The 20,264-nt window shown below is 42.0% G+C and overlaps 1 protein-coding gene across 5 annotated transcripts in view; it reads left to right on the top strand.

Annotated features, from left to right (window-relative positions):
• SMAD1 (SMAD family member 1) overlaps positions 1 to 20,264 on the top strand; it is a 112,647-nt gene that overhangs the window by 63,851 nt on the left and 28,532 nt on the right. Inside the window, exon 1 of one of the 5 annotated variants that reach the window (XM_030492234.1) lies at positions 525 to 801. The exons of 1 other annotated variant lie outside the window; for it this stretch is intronic. The gene's annotated coding sequence lies outside the window, so the exon portion shown is untranslated. Of the gene's footprint in view, positions 1 to 524; positions 1,033 to 1,993; positions 2,634 to 20,264 lie in introns of those variants that run through there. 3 more of the 5 variants (XM_030492238.1, XM_030492235.1, XM_030492237.1) reach the window with 3 other exon arrangements.

The following is a 20,264-nucleotide window of genomic DNA, read 5'->3' as shown; positions in this document are numbered from 1 at the left end:
ACACTTGCAGATCCAAACAGAGTTCAGTTTCACTTCAGAGGGGTGAGACCTCATTGCTATATATCTGATTGCACAAGAAGCCTCACACACTTTAATAGTTTCACTTGCATAAAGCAGGAGAAACTGCGGCAGTACCTATGGCCAGGATGAGGTCCACACGTAAAGCACCCGGGGACAGAAAGTGACCTGGTATTGGAAGGGATTACACCAATTCCTGCAATATTAAGAACTGACCAAGTCAGGGGCTGAATCACCTGTAAGCATGAGGCAGGATGGACTCTGGTTCCACCGGAGCCTTACAGGATTTAACCGTAATAGCCAGTTCCACGGCGCTTGGCCCTTTCCCTGCAGCCCCGGCCGCCACAACATCTCGGGCGGATTCATAAGCGCCTTTTTGACCTCCGCAGGCCCCGGGGGCTGCCGAGCAAACCCGGGTGGACACCGGGACGGGAGGCGGGGGGACGGAGGCTGAATCCACCCGAGCTCCTTCCCGCCTCCACCCCCCTTCCCCTCCCCTCAGGGCGGCCGCTGGCCGGCGGCGCGCGCAGCGCTGCTGGCGGGGCCGGGGCCGGCGTACCGCGGCGGGCGGTGCTTTGGCGAGGATCCGTTGCCGGGCCGGTGCGGGAGTGAGAGAAGGAGGGAAGGAGGGACGGAGGGAGGGAGCGCGCGCGCGCGCGTGCCGGGGAGCCGCGCGCTGGCGGCGGGGCGCGCGGCGGTGCTGGGCGGCTCCGACTGCCTGACGCCAGCGAGACCGGATCGAGCGAGGCGCTGAGGCAGCGCGAGCGAGACCCCGCGCCGCCGGTAACGACAACTTCGCGTTACCCACCCCCCCCCACCCTGCGCCTCTGTCCGCGCCGCCCTCCGCCGCCTTCCCTCACCCCCGCCGCAAGCCTGCGCGCGGCCGGGCCGGCGGGAGCGGCTGCTCCGCGCCGCGAGGGGAGCGCGGCTCCACTGCTCTCCCGGGCATGATGGCGTCCCTCCGGCAGCCCGGTGCAGCTTCCCCGCCGGCCGCTCCCGGCTCGAAGTTTGTGGGTAGGTGCCGCGGCGGGCCCGGCGGGAGGGAGAGCCCGGCTCCGGTGGGAAGCCGCCCTCCTGCCCCTCGGCGAACGCGGGGCTGCGCCGCAGCCGCCGCCCGGCACCATTGCGCGCCCCGCGGGGGGACGCGGCGGAGCCCCGGCCGGACGGGGCAAGTCCTCCTTTGTGTTTGCGGGGAAAAGCCTTTCCCTCCTGCCCCGGCCGGCCCGTGTCCCTGACCGATGAACGTGGGGGCTCTGCCCCCTTCCCTTTCTTTCCGCAGCCCCTTCCCCTCCTTTTTCTTCTTTTAACCTCCCCCGTTTAATGACAAATCTGTGCGTAGGGGTCAAGGAAAGTTCACTTATTTTTTTTCCTCCTCCCTGTTGTAAGGTCTGAATGCATGAGATTTTCTTCTCCTCAATGTAGTTTCTTCATATACTCGGGCTTTACAGCCAAGCTGAATATAGACCTTTAAAGCTTATTCTGACTTGCTGGTGTGGAAATATTCGGTCATGCCTTCAAAAGGATCTTGGCCAAATCTTGACTTTTTATTTTTTTAATAAACTGAAGTCATTTGGAGTTCTGAGTGAGAAAGGGTTGCTGTGCTAGCTCTTTTGTTAGTAGATCAATCTGAAGATATATGGTCTGACCTTACAGTTTGCTTTTACAGTGTCTGAATAATTACTGCTTATTCTGAACAATAAGACTTATTTGGGTGTATTTTAGGAAAAAATGGAGCTTGCTGCATGTTAAAAAGGTAAAAGTTTTATTTGGGGAAGAAGTATTGTTAGATCCAGGTGGGGAGGAGTAAAAGTAGATGTGTATTTCGGATACAAGCAAATGGAAAAGCTCATTGCATGAAGCGTGTCAGTGTTTAATGCATGTCAGCGTTTAAGGATACGGCATCTTGAAACTAATGTGCTTAGGAAAAAGCTGTGTTTCAAACATGTCATAGCTGATAGTTCAGATCTTTTTTGCACCCAAAAGTCAAAAAGAGAAAACTTTAAATTTTTGCCCCCAGGAGTTATGTGTGTTTTTGAGCAGTGCTTGAGAATAAGACTGAAAACCGAAGCTAGCCCAGGCTACAGAGACCACTTTGCTGGCGTGTGTCTGTAATTCTGCTTAGGCTTCATGTGGCTAACAGTGTGCACCTTGTCCTGTCAAACAATAGGAGCCAGTCATGTGAGGGAACCCGAGGTGTTAACGTGGACTTCATTTTTTTTTCTTTTATTTGTCAGTAACTGCTGAATTATGGGAGATGAGTTTCTAGTTGCAACTGATTAATACTTATTTTATTTTCCCATAGAACCAGACAGCAATACTGTGAAGCTTTTTAGAGGTTCTCATTGGATTTTAGTGCAAGTTTCGTGTGATCACTTCTTTACTATGACTGGAAGAGCATCAGTGCGAAAATGAAAGATTCCTTCTTGCTCTGGTCTTAGGGATGAAATCTTGCGATTTACTTCAGGCTATAAGTAGGCACATGAGAGAAATTTCTCTTGATTTGGGTGATCCAGAAACCTTCACAGCTACCAGAGAGGATCTGTTCAAGGCATGATCAGGTTACCCTGAGGGTAGGGATTTGTCCTTCCTTTGGTTTTGATCCCATCAACCACTGGGTATGTAATCAAATACATTTTTTCCTACTCTGTCCTGTTCAACTTGCCTTTTTGTGCACCCTTGAAGATGTGATGAACCAATACGTTTGAGAAAAGATGACTGAATAAGCAAATGGAGATGTTTCTGTATAAATATTAACTATCAAATGTTTGAAAGCTGATGAGTGTTTGCTTTTCCTCTGTAGTTTGAACACAAAGTAAAGAGTCGAACATAGAGAAAAGCAATACAGAGGTTAATAAAAGTGCTACTTGTGTTTCTGTATACTGGGAAATTACTCAGTTTGAATTATGAGTTTCTTTGCTTAGTATAAAGATTTAAATTTTTAAAAATGAAGGGGTTATGACCTTTTTTTTATTGAAGCATGAATGCAGTGCATATTACATATAGCCAGTGTTCTGCTCTGTGAAGCCCAAGCTGTGCGTGTAAAATAAAAGCTCATTTGAGTAGTCTCACAAGCCTAATGGAGGCATCATCTCAGCTTTATAAATAATGTAAGTTGTGTATAATGTGGAGTCCCCAGAGACTGCAGAGAAAGCATCATTACCAGCCTTTTCAACCTGCTGGAGATCTTAAATTGATTTACAGCACTGAACTGGTGCAAAATGATATATCAGGATGACACAGGGTCAACCTGTAAAAGTCTATGATGTGAGCCCGTTAGTTCAGTCATCATAATTAAACCGTATTATGAGGGCAGCGAAGCAAGTGTCTGTGACATGTCCCATTGTGCTTCAGATATGGGTGGTTGAAGAATCAAATACAGAGAGCACCGTGTGTATTATTTAAGTTACGCAAGGAGTAGTTGAAATTAAAGCTTGTGGCCCTGTGAAGAATAAATGCTGAACTAGTTTAAGGTTGACTCTTAACCTCTTTCTTGCAGTCACCAGCAACTGAAATAGATGAAGGCATGTGCCGCTTGGAGGTGTGTGTGTGAGGGGAGGTGGTTGTGAGTGAATCTCTCTGAATTTTATATATCCGTTCTCAAGCCTCAAAATCAGCTAGACTTTACCTGCAGACTGTGCTAGCGGATATCAAAGGGACAAACAGGCATTTCCTAGTATTTTTATCCTACTAAAGTTTGTAACAGCCTGTTGAAGTGTTCCTGCAGATCTGAGTTCTTGTATAAGACAGAATTTTAGTCATATCTTGAACTATATGACTGAATTTATTTTGGAACAGAGAATGTAATTTTGAATATGGGTTGGCATAGGGTCACTGCTCTTCTTAGTGAAGGTAACTGTGGCTTTGGATTCATGTTTCATCTCTAAGTAGTTTAGAAAGTAGCATGCCGCAGATAGTAAAACATTTATTATATACCAAACATCTTAGGTCTTGCTGTTTCTGTTGGTAAAATCACTGTGCAGTGTTTCAGGAAAACCCTCCTAAAACTCCTTTTTCTTCTTTCCACTAGTCAGTGTGCTGCTTGGTGATTTGAGTTTTGCATGTGTTAGTGGTTAAACCAACTTCTTATACCTGAATTCGTATGAACTCTGCACTGCATCTCCTGAGCTTCTCCTAGCCAAGAAAAAAAACATCTCTTAGGTTTAGTCACCGATGTAACTGAAAAAAAAAAAAAATAACCATTTTTAGGAATTTAAGCAGAGAAAATAAATGGTCGCTAGTGGCAAGAAATCTGCTACTCTCTAAGTTCACTTGCATCTCAATAGCATGTACTTTAACTAAGGTGCTTTCTGAGTGGCAGATAAAAGAAAGCTTGCTTTTGGGTGCAGTGTCTTATAAAATCCGTATATGGAGCTCTCTTCTGCTGTGTCAATGCAGATGAATAAGTGGAACTACCTTATTGAAGAGAGACCTGTAAAATCAGATTTCACAAATTGCTTTCTAGTTAATTAAGTGATTCTACTAATTTTTGTTTGTTTTTAATTTCTGGTTTAGGTTTTGATGGCAAACTCGCCCAGTTGTGCTTTCAGAGTGGGGAAAGGCCTGTTCTGCACATGAAAACTTCACTTGTTTCCCTCCAGTAGCTGCAGACTAGTATTCTTCCACTGGCCTTTCTTCTGTGTATAGCAGTGTCTCAAAAAATTGAATGCGTACAAGTCTTAATAGTTAAAAGACGATATGCAGTTCCTAGAAGTTTACATTTGAACTTACTGAGTAGAAAATTTTAGTTTAAAACATAAACACCAAGTTGGCAAGCGTGGCTTGAAATGCTGGTGACTTAAAGGGTTTCTATGCAGGCATCTTGCACTTCTCTAGCTATTTTGCTCAAGCTACAATGGTGTAACTTTAGAACAGCACAGAGGATTTTTGTGTTAAAACAGTGGTTTTCGCTTGGGATGGGAAAGAAGTTATTTTAAATTGATACTTTTTAATTGGTAGAGTCGTATCCCTGCAGACTGCCCTATAACTATTTCCATTAGAATGTCTCTATTCTTCAAGATTCAAAATAAACAGGGAAAATGTTAGATTGGGCCTTTTGTGAAGGGCTTTGCAGAGGGTGGATTCAGGGGTGAGGAGAAGGACACTCTTGGCTGCTAATGGCTGCCACAAAGATCCCTATCCTCCTCAGAGGACAAATGTTAATTTGCATTACAGAAGGTTTTGGGTTTGTGTGTATTTGAGTGGGGGATGTCTTTGTTTTTTAACTGAGAAGCCAAACATTTCATAAAATAAACAGGCTAATTTCAAGGAATGTAAAGCGTTCTCCAGAGTGAACCCAGATTGTACCGGATTTCTCTGTCCGTCGGCTTTATGCCTGTATGTGTTGGCTTTGGAAGTGCCTCCTGGTTGAATAGGAACAAAGATAGAGCACACTACCTCTAATTAGACTCAGTGAGGTCAAGCATTCAGTGCAAGTAAGGCTGAACTCTGCTGAGTTGTGTGAATGGGTCTGGGTTTATTTATATTTTATTTTGTGGGAGGAGGGAGGATGTGTATCAGGTAATGTGGCACTGGGATTGCGATGGTGGAAGTGTTGCACAGCTGTGTGACCACGGTGCTGCCCTCTGATAGCAGTACTGTGTGAGACACAGCTGCTGGGTTGAGCTTTCATGAAGTTACAAAGGCTTTTCTGCAAGTACAGATTCCTTTACTCAGTTGTACTCTTCATGCGGGTGCTGCGTCTTGGGAAACTGCATAAAAGCTGAGTTTAGATCAAAAGTTGAAGCTTTTTTTCCCTCTACACTTGCCAGTGCAGGGAACCTGCCCAGTACAGCTACTCGGACAATTCAGTCATTCTAACATAGATCTGTAATTGTTCTAGACTATATATCACTTGTATTTCAAAATGAGATACCCATTTGGGAGACTGATATTAGATGTCACCAATCTTTCTCATTTTATTCTTCCCCACTTTTTCCCTAGCATACACAGGCAAAGTCTAGAGTATAGGGAGGAAAAAAAATTATTTTTAAACATGCCTTTATGTAAGTCATTATATTTAGGCACTGTTCAAAGCAGTATCATCTAAAGGCAACTATTATGTTGAGTTGGCATGTAAACAAATCATTAATGTGGTTCACCAGTGATTTCTGAAGCATTATTTCATATTTCTGTGCTTACAAAGGGAACGCTCATCCCAACATGGCAACAGATGAGACTTACTGAAAGTCAATATAGACAGTCTGAATTCTAGCACTTAATGGTATTCAGAAGTATCTAACTTGCAAGTTTTTGTCATTGAAATCATTAAAATGCCAATCCACATCAAAGTGATGTATAGACTTATCGGTCCAGTATTGGGTAACTTGGAAGGAAGATACCCATTAAACATTTTTGTACAATGCCAAAGTGATTATAGACAGAATTGCGAGTTTTCACTGTCTCCTTGCTGCTGTCCCCAGCATGGGTGTAGGAGTCACATCTGCCCTTCAGCTTCAACTGGTGGACCTTCGTTCAGTACTTGGTCTGATCTGTTGTTTGAAGGGAAGCTGAAAATGTATCCTCTAAATACAGATTTTGTGCAAGAGTAGACGTTGGATTTCAGGATTTACAGCATTACAGTTTCTTCTACAGAGGTTGCAAGACTGATGTACGTGTTTAAAAACTTGTGTACATCGGTGAAAGCAAAAAAGCATGTGTGCACCCAGAGCTAACACTTGACACTGATGCAGCAGGTCAAAAAGTCTTCTATGAATTCAGAGAATTCTTTATGTTCAGATTGCTTGGGGCATGCAGTGACCATAGCTGATCATACTTCTGCATGCTTGTCTTTGTCACATTGTTAAATATTGGGAATTACTATCTCATTCTTCTGTGTTTACATGAAAGACTGATTTACTGAGGATATTTTTCTTATAAATAATTTCAGATTTTTGATTTCTAGCATTTTAAGGCATTGACAATAATAGCAGCATTCTGTCTGGTGGTGTGTGATGAAACCAGAGCATGAGACTCTTAAGGACACCTTATTCTTATGCTGGTATGTAGGTAGGGTTATTCACACTTGATAGCTATGCTGTATGTCCATGTGCACGTATGGATGCCTAAAATTACATTCACTGCTGTTGCAAGTTAAATTATTTGGATCAGATAAAAGTAGACTAAACCTATATATAGTTGGGAAGAGCCTGTAAATTCATCAAGGTGTGTATATGTAATACTATTTATACATAAATATTTAAATACTATTTAAATGCTTAAAAGCATACAATCAGTTTTGGTTAAAGATGAAATAAATAACTAGAGATTCATGTTGCAACAAATTGTGGCTTCTACTTAACGGTGTTTCTACGGGAGATAGGAGGAGGAAACACCTGCTGTTTGGTCAGATGCTGTTACTGAGCTGCATGTTTGGCTTTATTCTACCAATGTATTTCACCTTTGTACCTGTTAGGTTTCATTTGAATATTGACATAAGAGGAATTAATCAAATGTCTTTGCGGACTTACATGTATCTTACTAATAAGGATTTTCAGCTGACATGTTGGGGGCAAAATACGTGGCTTGTAACTAGTTGTGTTTCCAAGGCAGGGGAGAGAGGGGTCTCAGAAATTTTCTCCAAGACAAATTTGGAAGAGTGTGTGTGTGAGAGAGAATGGAAGATAGTGTGGAACTGACATCTCATGCTGTTTCACTCGATGGTTTAATTCTCTGTGGTGCCCATGTAAATTAGAAAGCTAAAGAATAGCAAAAGTGCATGGGTTGGGGTTTTTGTGGTTGTTCTTGTTTATTGGTTTTTAATTCTGTCCTTTTCTTTCTAGCTCTCCCAAGGTGTTGCAAAACAAACTGCTGGTGTTTTGGTAGGACAAAAAAGTTGGCACCTTTGCTCACTGTTGGCCAGTTGTCTTTTTCTCAAGGGTTTCTGAGCTGTGTTCTATGAACCAAGAAAGTTACTTTCAAGTTAGGTCACTAGAGCCTGCTTAGGAGTGTAGATTCTGCTCACAGGTCCTGGGAGACAAACATGACAAGGGTTAGTCATGGTTGTTTTAAGTTACCTGGTGCTATAGTGGTCAGGATGGTATAGGAACCTCTGTAGATCAGAATCTTTCAGTAGCTCACAAGCAGTGAAAAAGGGGGAGGAAAAGTGGCTTCATACCAGGGCTGTATGTGAAGCAAGGTGACAGTGATGAGGACTTGCATTTCAGTGGACTGAAGGCATGCATGAAGCCAAACTTCAAGGTTACAAGCAGTGGAGGAAGGATGAGTGAGGCAACTTAGACTTCTGGATGCTTTGAAAATATTCCAAAATATTCAAAAAGTTATGTAAAATTTGGAGAGGGATTATTTCTCATGGTATTGTTCTCTGCTTTGCCTTCTGCTCCCCCTGGTTTGTATTTGAAATTCTTAAAAGTAGTACTTTCTTAAGTACAGTTCTTAAGGCGACAGGCAGTTTTTAATAGGACTTAGTGAAGTGGTCAAAATCAGGGAAACAGTGATCTGATTGAGATTTTCATCATAATTCATGACAGTCTATTATTTGCAGAATTACTTTAGAATTACTAGAATATTACTTTAAAAAGCAGTTCTTCTGTGACTCTGCCTGTGCATGGCAAATAGAGCTCGGACCTTACCTCTACCTAGTAGCAGTTGATGTGATTCTGTATTTGTGCTGAGGCAAGCAGAGTTCTATCCAGTTTTCCTGAAAGACTTGTTTTTGTGATGTGGACCAAATTCTTGTTTTCAAATGATTAGCAGGTGGTTGTGTTGAGACCTTGACAGAATCACAGGGTGGCTGAGATTGGAAGGACCTCTGGAGGTCATCTGGTCCAGCCCCCTGCTCTAGCATGGCCACTTCGGTTGCCCAGGACCATGTCCAGATGGCTTCTCTTTTTCCAGTTGTATGACAACAGCATTATTGTTTTGTCACAACAGCAATGAAAGTAGATTTGAAATTTACCCTGACCACCTCATATATATGATGGCTTCAGGGATTGTTAAATGTGTAGCGTGATTACAGTGGTTTAATTTCAAATGTGTAATTTTCAGGAATCTCGAACACATCTAAAGTGTGTGCTTCCCTGCACAGGTTGGAAAGAGGGAGTTGAGGGACACAGACTCAACTCCTGTGGCTTTACTGGGGTCTCACCATGAATCTCCAAAGTTCAGGAGCAGAGATTCATCTCCCTTCACACAATTTCTTGGTCTTTCCTCCTGCTGTCAGATGCTTCTGCCTTTTTATCACTGAGGAGATAGATAGATAGAATGAACAGATGTTGGTTATGTCTTTGTCCCTGTTCTGCTGATTACCTGGTGAATATCATAATTGTGAATTTTGACCTTGCTGCATGTCTTGGAAAACTTGGCTTACGTACAGGTTGCCTTCTTGGGTATTACAGTTTCCTATTTTGCATTTTTTGCCCACTGCTGGCTTTACAGTCTGGCATACTTAATAACAGGCCCTTTATTATCCATGCTAGCTAGTGTCAGTGTTAAGTGCTTCCACTTGGATGTAGTAGCCAAACAAAAAATCTTTGTCTTTATTAACTTAAAACCTTAAGATAACGTAATTATAGCTTCTGTCATGTGTCGTATTAGATTTCATCTGGAAAATATTTTAGAAATACTGGCAGCTTAGAACTCTGTGGTGTGTGGTGTTTTTCTGACAGATGGATAGGGAATCGCTTTTCTTTTTGCTGTAGTTTGCTGTCTGGTTACCTAGAGCAGAAGGCAGTGGTAGCAGCAGGGGGGGTGAAGTGCTTCCTAGAGTGGTTATTCAGAACCAGCTAGGGCAGAGCTCATTGCTCTGGGGATGAGATGAGGTTTTGCAAATCAACTGAAGTACTCATGTCTGAGTGTGAGCTAATCTTTGTCCTGGGTATCATGTAAAATAATGTGTGACAGCTTCACAAGAGGGAGAGAGCCCTCAACAGTTTTACTCCCCTCAACCTCAGCTGCAGATTTCTTTGCATATGCTGGCTGGGTGACTTGGGTGCTCATCCTGCTCTGAGCCGTTCCAGCTGTTCTGCAGAACGGTGGTGGTTTTGTTGTTGTTTTTGCCAGGTTAGGAAGGTGAATTGGCTGACAGAGTGTAAGCAGATGGGAAATTATGTTGAGAGTACCAAAGCTGGCACAAGGGAGTAAAGGGAAACCTTTTCTTTTTGGGTGGGAGCAAGCTGTTGAGCTGCTCATCTGCTTGTGGACCTGTGACCTTGCTGGCCCAAGGCAGCTGTTGGAGGTAGCCAGTTATAAACGAGCACTGTAGTACTCCCAGATGAAGACTTCCTTAATGTGCTTGCCAGGGAAAGGTCTAATTTACAGGGTTTTTTCCCAGATACTTATGTTGGTGATTAGCATGGTGAGGTTAGACTGCCAACAGTTACATCAGTCACAAAGCCCCAGTGTAGTTACATTGGCAGCAGAACGACAGTGATTAATGATACAGTGTATTTTATGGGGGTGAGGGAGGATGGTTGGGAAGGAACACTTGAACAAGCCTTTCTGGTCAGGTACTGTTCTGCTAGTATAAACTGCAAGCTATATTAGAAAGGTTTTTCTGGTTTAATGCAACTGTATAAGCAGAGCACATCTAGTACATGTATGAGACAGGACCAATGTTCTTCCTTATGGGGAAAATAATGTCTTCAAAGCTTACCTTCTTAGCAGTGGAAGCTTCCTTTTCCTCTTTAGAGGGTGAAAATAAATTGAAACAGCTGGAGAAACAGGTACTGTTAGCAGCATTATCAAGAAAGTAAAGAAAAGCTAAATATTAAATCCATTAGAAACTCTTCTGTAAAAGCAGGCTGGTGTTTCCAGAAATCACTTCCAGTGAAGACAATTAGGACACCTGAAGCTGATATGTGCTGTAAGCTAGTGCACTGTTTGTGCATCTTCTGGGTTCTGCACCACTGTGCAAATCACTTCCAAATTTTTAGCTTTCAATCCAGTTTTCTCAAAAAAAAAAAAAACCAAAACCAAAAAAACCCAATTAAAAAAAAATAAATTAGAAGGCACTTGTTTTAACGAGATAGGGTAAATATGTTTAAACCCCCCTTTTTCTTGTTACTGCTAGCTACTTGACATCTTCAAACACTGCATCTTTGTAATATATTTCTTAACTTCAAGGAATCAGACTATCTACAAATTTAAAATAGAAACTTTAGGTATTTTCCCTAGTGGCAGTGCTGGAGTGATGTTCTTGCTGCATTCTCTTGTAACCTTCTGTTATGTAGGAAGGTTTTTCACCCTGACTTGGCTACAGGCTTCTTTGAAATTTTGTTCTGTGCAGACAACATCACCTAACATAACTGGCATAAGCACTCCAAAGCTGTTTACTACAGTTTACTTGATAACTGTTCCCTTTGCCCTTGTCCCCACTAGTTTATCAGCTGTGACTCTTGCTAGTGGTCAGACCCAATGTATCTCCTGTGGTTTGTGAACTGGGAGCACTGGTGGCAGGCTGCTTTAGCTGAAGTCTTGTATTTGTGAATATAGGCAGGTTTCCATCACACCTTTGCCTAGCTTCTTGCCTTCCCTGACTTGGGACACAACGGCTCTCAGTCTTCCAGGCCAGCAGTCAGGGTCATTTGAGCCTAAAGGCTTGTTATCTCAGGAACTGGGGAGTACTGATTTCAGCCCAGGCACCTAGACTGCTTAAAGACAAGTAATCTGAAATCTTCATGTGCTCTTTTTGTGCACTGGCTTTCTGCCTAGAAGTAAGTAGTTGTGGAGAGTCACAAGTTCTCGAAGTTCATCCCTGCAGTCTGACTCAGCAATGTTTTTGGGGCTTGGAGTCCTGTCCTCTGTAGTAGGACGGCTATGACTGTTCAGTAGCAGCATGCAGTGGAAAATTTGGGAAGCTTTATGGCTGTTTTAGCTATCCTACTGATGACCTCACAGAACTTGTGGTATTTGGGAAATACTGTGTCTTGGTGTCTCAGCTGTAAGGTTGCAGTACTGTAACTTTGCAAAACATGAATTTTGAAACTTGAAACTTGTCTTGGAAAACTATTGTGGAATGAATAACAAGTTGCCTTAATTCTATATGCAGAATCATATAGGCTCTGTTATTAAAAAAAGCTTGCAGATAAGGAAAGGGGACTGAGTAATTCTTTATGTGGCTTGATTCCTTTTCCAAAGTCATAAAAAGCTTACAGATAACCAGGGGATCAGATAGGTAAATTACAGCCATTTTCTCATATTGTAAAACTTCCATATATTCAGTAAACAATGTAGGAGGATGTCTCCCACTTCCTTTCAAGTTATGCGGTTCCCAAGTGCTGTATGAATTATCAGTTCCTATCTGTGGGTTGAGGCCTTTGTACAAAACCCTCCAAAGCCTTGATCTCAGGAATATGAGAAAACGGTTTGACATGAGATTCTGCAGATGTTCTGGCACAGGGCTGTGTCAGCTGCTTTTGCCTCATCCCACAGTTTTTTTGGATCTCTCTGACTCCTCACATATGGGCACTCCCTTGTTTTGCCCTTTCAGAAGGGTGACTTCTGGGTCTGTGCTCGGCCATTCCCTGTTGGCAGTAGTTTGGAAGCACTTTTGTTGGCTGTGGTGAGTGTGATAGTGCTGGCACATGCTTCAGCCTCGGTCCCGGTGCCTTTGCCCTCAGGCCTCTCGTTGCAGTGGTCAGTTCAGGAACTGATGTTCTTGCTCAGGGCAAGCTGCCTCTGGTGGAGTAACTTGCTGCCCTCTTCCTTTGTGGTGTGGAGGTGTTGCTTGGGGTAATGACACGTGCTCTCACAGTGCTGTCTCGGTGCCGTACTGCCAACAAATGTTTTGTGCCGATGGTCACCTCTGTGGCTTTCTTTGTCTAATACTTGCCTCTCAGTCATTAGCTTTCAGGAGGTTTGTCCTCTACTTGTTAGCAGGAAAAGCTAAGGCTTGACATGAGGAAGTGCCTTGCCCAAGGGAAATGGGAGCTGTGTCTCCTGAGCAGCAGCCCACCGCTCTTCACAACAGTACTCCTGCTGGCAAGGTTTTACAGGCTCAGGTATGGCAGGAAAAAATTGCACTGATAGCAAAATCAGTTGCAGTCAGTAGACTTGTTTGGATTAAAACAATTCTGAGAACAGAGCTTTTGGACTTCAGACTTCGTTGGTGAACTGACTGTCATCTGGAGGGTTGTTGGCCTCCAACCACAATAACATGAGATGCCTGTTTTGGTCGAAGTGTGCCTGCAGGTTCAGGGGAAAGCTAGTGCTCTTAATGCCTGGTCTTCAGGATAACCAAGAATTCTTCCTTTGGTTCCATAGAGTTAATTATCTGATGGAAAACATTTGTAAAAATAAGAGACCATGTAGAACTTTTCATTCTTCTGTGTCAATAGCTTTATTCTTCCGTAAGTATAGGTTTTAATATTGGTGAAATTGTACCTTGTTCTAGGATTACACTGGGGTGTAGTTGAAGGCAATTCAAGTTTTTAGCGTAGGCTCAGACTTGTACCTCGCATGCCAGTAAAGGCCTTGATCAACCTAGATCTGGGTTTGCTGGTGTATTTTAAACACAAACTTGAAGTTTCCTTGATCCGATCTCAGGAAGATCCCTATAAATTTGTGTTTGGCTGGAAATCATAATCTTTAAAGAGTCTCATTTTCTTGTGTATAAGTGGCATCTCTAAATACTGTGATCTTGGCTCCTTCCATTTGTAAAGTGTCTGTTGAGTTCAGCTGGCTTGACACGTACCAAGATACTGCCTGGGAATCTGCTGTGATGTGGTAGAGCAGCTCTGCTCACAGGGACCAGGAGCAGCCTGGGGTTTGTGTTATCTGAAGTCCAGTCCCGGTTTTCAGCAGGCCACTAGTTGTATGCTGTAATGATGGAAATCTGGCACATCTTGATGTTTGTTTCTGGGTTGTACAAACTTGGTCTGGAAAGCTGTATCATCTTTAAACACTTAGTCTGTCCAGAATGGTAGTTGTGAATTACAGGACACTTCACAAAATTTAACCTAGATCTTTCACTCTGCCTCTTGACATTTTAAAGACATGATAAAGATACAGTGTTTTAAAGGTCTTTCTAAGGGCAAAAGATAGCTCCTTAGTTTTTGCAAATAAGGCAAAAAATAGGAAAGCTAGAGGGATCCTTTTAAAAAAGTAAAGCATACATCACATGAAGTGCATTGAAATATCTTCAGTATTGGCAAACTGAAGAGGCTATTCTTATTTCAAGTATATGAATGGTGGGTAGGGGACTAATGTATGAAAAGATTTACTGATTTATTTTAATGATGTTCCTTTTTGGTTTAATTTTCATCATTTTTTTCTGCTTTGTTGAGGCTTGACCTAATAGTGCTTCTATTAGTGGATAAGTAATTTTTTTTCTTGGCTTTTGTTGTCTCTCACTTTGGTGAAACATTCTGCTCTAAAGCTGGGGATCTTGAGCTGTAATTTAACATCTTTACTTAGTCTCTGATAAATGAGGTCTGGGTCACAGTCTTCAGAAGTGGTTTAATGCAGCTGATGTAACTGTATTGGCGCATGCTCCTGGTAAAATGAATCATTTCTAGGAGCAGTGGCTTGCATAAGCTGAGCACAACTGGAGTGGATCTAGTGGGGTTCCCTTCTTAAAAAATACCCTGTTGTAGCACTACTTTGGTTGGGGCTGAAAAACCCCTTTCTAAACCCGTGCAGCCTGTGCTAGGCTGTGCTGTTCTGTGAAGGCAAAAATATATCTTGATTGTTTTTTGTTTTTTGGGTTTTTTTTTGCTTTAAATGTTTTTCTTTATGCTGCAAGTGTATGTTTTAACTACTTTAAAAAACCCCACAACCTAAATCCCCAAAAGTGACATGTCAGTAAATTTTCCCCATTTCACCTGTGAAGGAAGTTCCTCCCGCCCTGTGCTGATGAATTGGAGGGAAATGCTTTTTTCAGCTGATAAAAAGAAATAAAATTCCGTGCCCTTCCCAAAGGAGGAATTCAACAATTGGACAAGTGGCGTGGGACCATGTGTTGGTTTGTAAAAGGATATAGTTTGTAAAGATGTTTCCTTTGATGCCTGTGATGAATATGGATGTGTTTCCGTTGGAGAGGGTTTTGATTAAATTATGCAATTAGAGCTGACCAGACAGATCTAAATATAGGAAGAGGTTTCAGTTATCCTGCCTTTGTGTGTATTAACACACCCACACAGATGTGTGTTTGTTATTGTTGTAAACAACACCTGTTTTCTAAAGACAGTTCAAAAAGTCAGGAAAGGGAATGGTCTTTGTGGAAAAAGGGAGTTATACAGGAGTTTCATGATTAAAGGGAAAAAATCTCCACTGTTCTCCTCTGCTTTTTGGCCTTTTAGAAAAGGACTTCCGACTTTAACAGCCAGAGTAGTCATGGCATCTTTGTGGATATCTCACGTTCACGAAGCTGTAGCCAGTGCTCCAAAGTGGTCTGTCGGTTGTCCTGCGTTTTTCAGGATTTGTCCTGTGTCATCTAACGATGCTGACTGAGCTCCTTGCCCACTTCTGTACTCCAGAGTGCTCCTAGTGCCTTGTGGGACAATGCGTGGAGTTTAAATACCCCACAGCACAAGTGAAGTGGGTAAACCTGCCCCAAAGATGCACAATGAACTACCCACTGGGATAGCTGCTAATTCATTCTGTCTCTTGACAACTGTTTAGATAACTTTTTCTTTGTAATGTTTGTCTTAATTGGAGGATTTCTTTGAGTTCTTCAGCTTGGAGGGAGTGTGAAAAATGAAGATCATCTCCTTCATAGCATTTGGTGGTGGGGAAGCACACCTCATGAACACCAATCTGGCAAGTTTTGTGGTTGACAGCATTGTGTTAATCTTATAGGTTATTTTAGTGAAGCTCATAGTTTTGTAATCCCATCTGTGCCGGAGTTTTGACTGAATCATCAAATTACAGTTCCTTCCTGACTTCAGTTACAGTATTAAGTTGCAGTCTTAGAGTTATCTTTGATAACACGTTCAATTCAGTCCAACTGCTTGCTGACACCAAAAGGGATTTGTCCACATCTGGGTGTACCTTTTGATGTGTCCTACTTGTACTAATCCTGGTGTGCACTAGGCTTATCCAGCTTCCTGACCAAGTAATTTGGCAAAGTTGGTGTTAGTTTTTTTCTGTAGTCTTGGCAAGTCAAACTAGCATGGCAGGGAGACCAGTGGGTGTTGAAGGAAGAGCTGGCAGTTTGTGACTTTGTGGAGTCTCATGTTCATCTGAACACAGGAATGCGTAAAATTCAGCAGTGCAAGCTAGAAATCTGCCGTTGTTTCTCAACTCTGGTGAAAACCGCATGATTTGAGGATCTGGTGATCATTTAAGAGGCTGTATGTGTTAAGTGTTTCTTGTAAACAGGCAGGAGCTGTGCTTTAATGAAGGGCTAAGTAAGACTCTTGCAAGATGTGTTCAAATTTGTTTTCAGTACAGTTTTAATACGTCAAAACAGTTGCAAAGGCATTATGAAGAAGTATTCTTAATCAGAAAAAGGGTAGATTTAATTCTTGCTGCATTTCTTAACTGGGAAAGCACCTTTGCTTTGTTCTTTTCTCACAGTTATGTATTTGCTTACTAAGACTTATATGCCATTTTAGTGGGACTGTAACACAGGATTCAGTTTCTAATGTATATAGAAACTCGGTATTTTCTCTGGAGATGCAACAGTGAAGACAAAAATAATTCTTTCACATCTAGTAACTTCAATTTGAGGAGGCAAAGTACAAATCCAGAAAACCTGTAAGAATTTGCTGTTGTTTTACTCTTGTAATTGGCATAATCGAGACTTCAAGGGTAAGGACCTTGTCTGCCAGAAGCTGAGTGGTGTAGATGGAGGAAAAGCTGCGGTTCATTGTAGAAACTGGCTGGACATTGTGTACTTGGTTTGAACTGTGGTGAGCATTGGGAAGGAGCTGTCAGATATTGATAGTATAAAGTTATTTCTTCATGCTCTGGAGTAATTGAGCAGTGGGGGTTTTGTTGTTTGGGTCACTTGCCCCACTCCAATCCATCGGTAAAACATACACTGGCCCTACTACCTCATTTTGACTGAGTGGTGAATCTGCTTTTTGGTGCTCAGGTCACACTCGAAACTCTGGGATTTGATTTGTCTTATTAAGTAAGTTAGAAGTTGTACAAGTCCTTCTTCTAAAGGCAAATGTTACTGCCCTGTTGGGAACAGCTAGATATTTCTTAAAAGAAACTGTACAAGCTGCTGTTACAGTTAACTGGGGTGCAGTCAGCACCTGCTCTTTACATGACACTCTCTCTCCTACTGCCTGCTGAACTAAAGGGGGCATATAGTACCTAAAAGGATTTTCTCTGTGGGCTGAATAATGATATATGGTAGGTTTTCTTGGAAGGGCAATCCCTCAGCCAAATAGTGTGAGCAGAGGTTCTAGAGGAGGTTTCACAGACGGGGTTTTTGGTTTCTCAGGATCCAAGGCAGAGGCTGCTTCACAGAACAGGCTGGAAATACCGTCCTCACCCTTACTGGGCGTAAGTAAGGGAGGTCTAATGCAGCGTGAGGGGGGAAAAAAGATACCTGCTCCCATTAAGGATATTAAAATGTATAATACCAGTATGCTCCTCTTTCCTCAAACATTAAGATACGTGTCAGAAATTAACACAGGATTACATGTTTGTTTTCTTGAATTCTTTCTAGCATGCCAAGAAGACATATAAAAGAGTGAATTTTTGGTTTTCTTCTTTTGCTATTTCAGAAATACAAGGGGAGCCAAGTCAGGTTCTGTATAAACTCTCTAATGAGTTCTACAGCACTTTGAAATGAAACTTGCTTTCTTTTGCATGTGTATTGTAGTGCCACTGAGGCTTCTACTGGGTTTCTGTGCATTTTTCCAAGCTGAGCAAGATCTGATCTTCTACCATAAGAAGGTGCAAAGAAAGAACTCTTTGATTAAAACCAGAGTAATTCAGCAGAAGACTCTGGACTTTTTGTTTTACAAGTCACATCACTTGAAGAAAGAAATCAAAACTTTTTGCTGTTTGCTCCAAGAATAGGGAGCCAGGGGAAGTTGTTGTAACACATTCTAGCATTACAGCTGCTCAGACTGCGTGCTTTTTAGTAAGACATAGAAATTGTTTTTGCAGGAGTAAAGTGACAGCTCCCTGGCTTCTATGCCAAAATCTGATCTTTTTTTTCTGTTTGTAAGAAAGGTCTAAATACTGTACTGAGTACATGAGTTGCTGAAAAGATGTGTCTTTCAGACAAGGTAAGTTACTAAGTATTTTTGAAGAAGCAAATTAAAATCTCTCTGCTTGTTATTCCTTTATATTGTCAGTAAGTAATGGACTCTGGGAGGAGGTACATTGAATAAGTAAGATAAATTGAATTTTTAAACTGTAGTCAAAGGCCAGACAGTTTTCTCCATTAACAATTATGTAGATTCTCTTCACTGTGGTTCTTGCCACTTCTTACGTCAAACTGTGCTGAGCATATATTAAAAATATTTAATAGGATCCTTTTTGCCTGCATCACTGAGCCTGTAATACAAATAATGAAATTAGTAGAAAAGTTAGAACTGCTTCTTGTTCGCCTGAAACTTGGGCTAGGAGTTGTTTCACTTCCCATCCTCTGGGAGAGGATCATCTAATTGTCCTAACCCTTTCTCCACCCACCAAAAACAGTCATTTATGCAAAGTGGGACAGTTTCCTATGGGATCTTCTGTGGGAATTTGAAAACATTCTCATTGAATATTTTACTCTCTGCTTAGTGTTGCTGACAGAATTAACTATCCCTTCTTTGAGGGTTAGAAAAATAGAACTTCACTTGAAGACGTTTTGCCTAAATACATATGTTTAAATACAAGGCTGGCTAAACAGCTATATCTATAATGCTTACCATTTTTATTTTTATTTTTTTTTAATAAGCTTCTCACAGGCTTTGTGCAGGTTTGTAGGTTAATACAAAGACTACAAAACAGACAGCAGCAGTGAAGGAAGACAAAGCAGCATTGACATTTAAAAGAAATCTGTTTATTTCAACTCATCCATCAGCAGGCAGAACATGTAATAAAAAGTGCATGGGTTTTGATATATAAAAAGTGGCAGATAAGTGGGTAACAACTCAATTTCCTTTAAACTGACTCCAGGCTGCCTTTTGAAGGGTGTCCTGTCACTTGGCTTAGGCTTCTGTTTCACCGATACCTTGTGAATAAACACACCATTCAAGGGCTGGTGGTCACTCAGCTATTGGAAGTACTAACTCCCACTTTCCCAGAAGGGCACAGTGTATTTGGGGAAGAAACATGCAGGCTGTGTCATCTGCTGACTCGTGGTTTAATCTTTATTTTGCACTTCCAGCTGATAAGACCACTTTGTGCAAAAGTAATACAGGAAATGATGCACTGAAAAACCAAGAGTGGCAGAAAGGGAAACGGAATGTACTGGCAAGGGCTCAGCACTGCGGACGCGCTCTCTGCTTCTTGGAAACGAAAAACTCCACCTACACTGCCTTTTAAACTTTTTTTTAGGTTAATGCTGGTGTTGGAGTTTAATGAGGAGTGTACAGCAGCCTGTGGGTTTTCTCCCCTTTATCTTGTGGCTTGTTCAGGGTTTGCAGTGTGCTTAGGTTATGTTCAGGCAGGCAGGACTTCAGCAGTAGACCCCGGGCTTGGAGGCTGGTGGCCAGCTAGGCCCTGCTGAGCTGCATTACTTCCAAGCATATCTACAAGTACTGTACCTAATACTACTCCTTCCACTCCCAGTGTATTTCTTGCCACAGTTGTTGCGACAGAGATGCCAGCTGTTAAGATAATACCTTTGATTGTGATGGTGAAATAGTTTTATGATTTTGGGAGTGTGACGTGTATGTTGGAAGATTTGATCCAAAAACTTTGGAAAATCTGTTCCTACGGCCTGACTACTTGGGGCTGCAGCTGAATGTCATCTTAGTTTTTGCTGAGTTTGTGTGCTACTAGCTTATATTAGGGTTGTATTTTCAGGCACTGGTATAAACACAGTCTTAATAGATGAGTAAGTAGGTTGGCCGCTTACTTTTTAAAGTAGCTTGGTGGAAATGGGTCGGGCCTAGGCAGAACCGTGTCTGCAGTCACTGTTAATGTTGAAAGAAGTTTGGATCAAGATTTATACTTTGTACTTCCTTTTTTATTAGAACTTCAATTCAAGTGTTTTAAATATTTTTTTGTTTAATTTGAATGAATGTGAAGTAGAAAGCTTGGCTTGATTTCTTCACGATACACCACTGGAACTTTTAATATTTGTGTGGAACCTATATATTTTGTTTGAAAGATAAGAAAAAAGGTATAGCGTATTGATTGCGATATAGCCTATATATGAGTGAAGAATAACT

This window comes from Strigops habroptila, chromosome 7 (assembly GCF_004027225.2).
Source record: "Strigops habroptila isolate Jane chromosome 7, bStrHab1.2.pri, whole genome shotgun sequence".
Taxonomy (NCBI): Eukaryota; Metazoa; Chordata; class Aves; order Psittaciformes; family Psittacidae; genus Strigops; species Strigops habroptila.
Note: the sequence above shows the minus strand (reverse complement) of the source record. Positions and strands in the feature narration are given on the sequence as shown.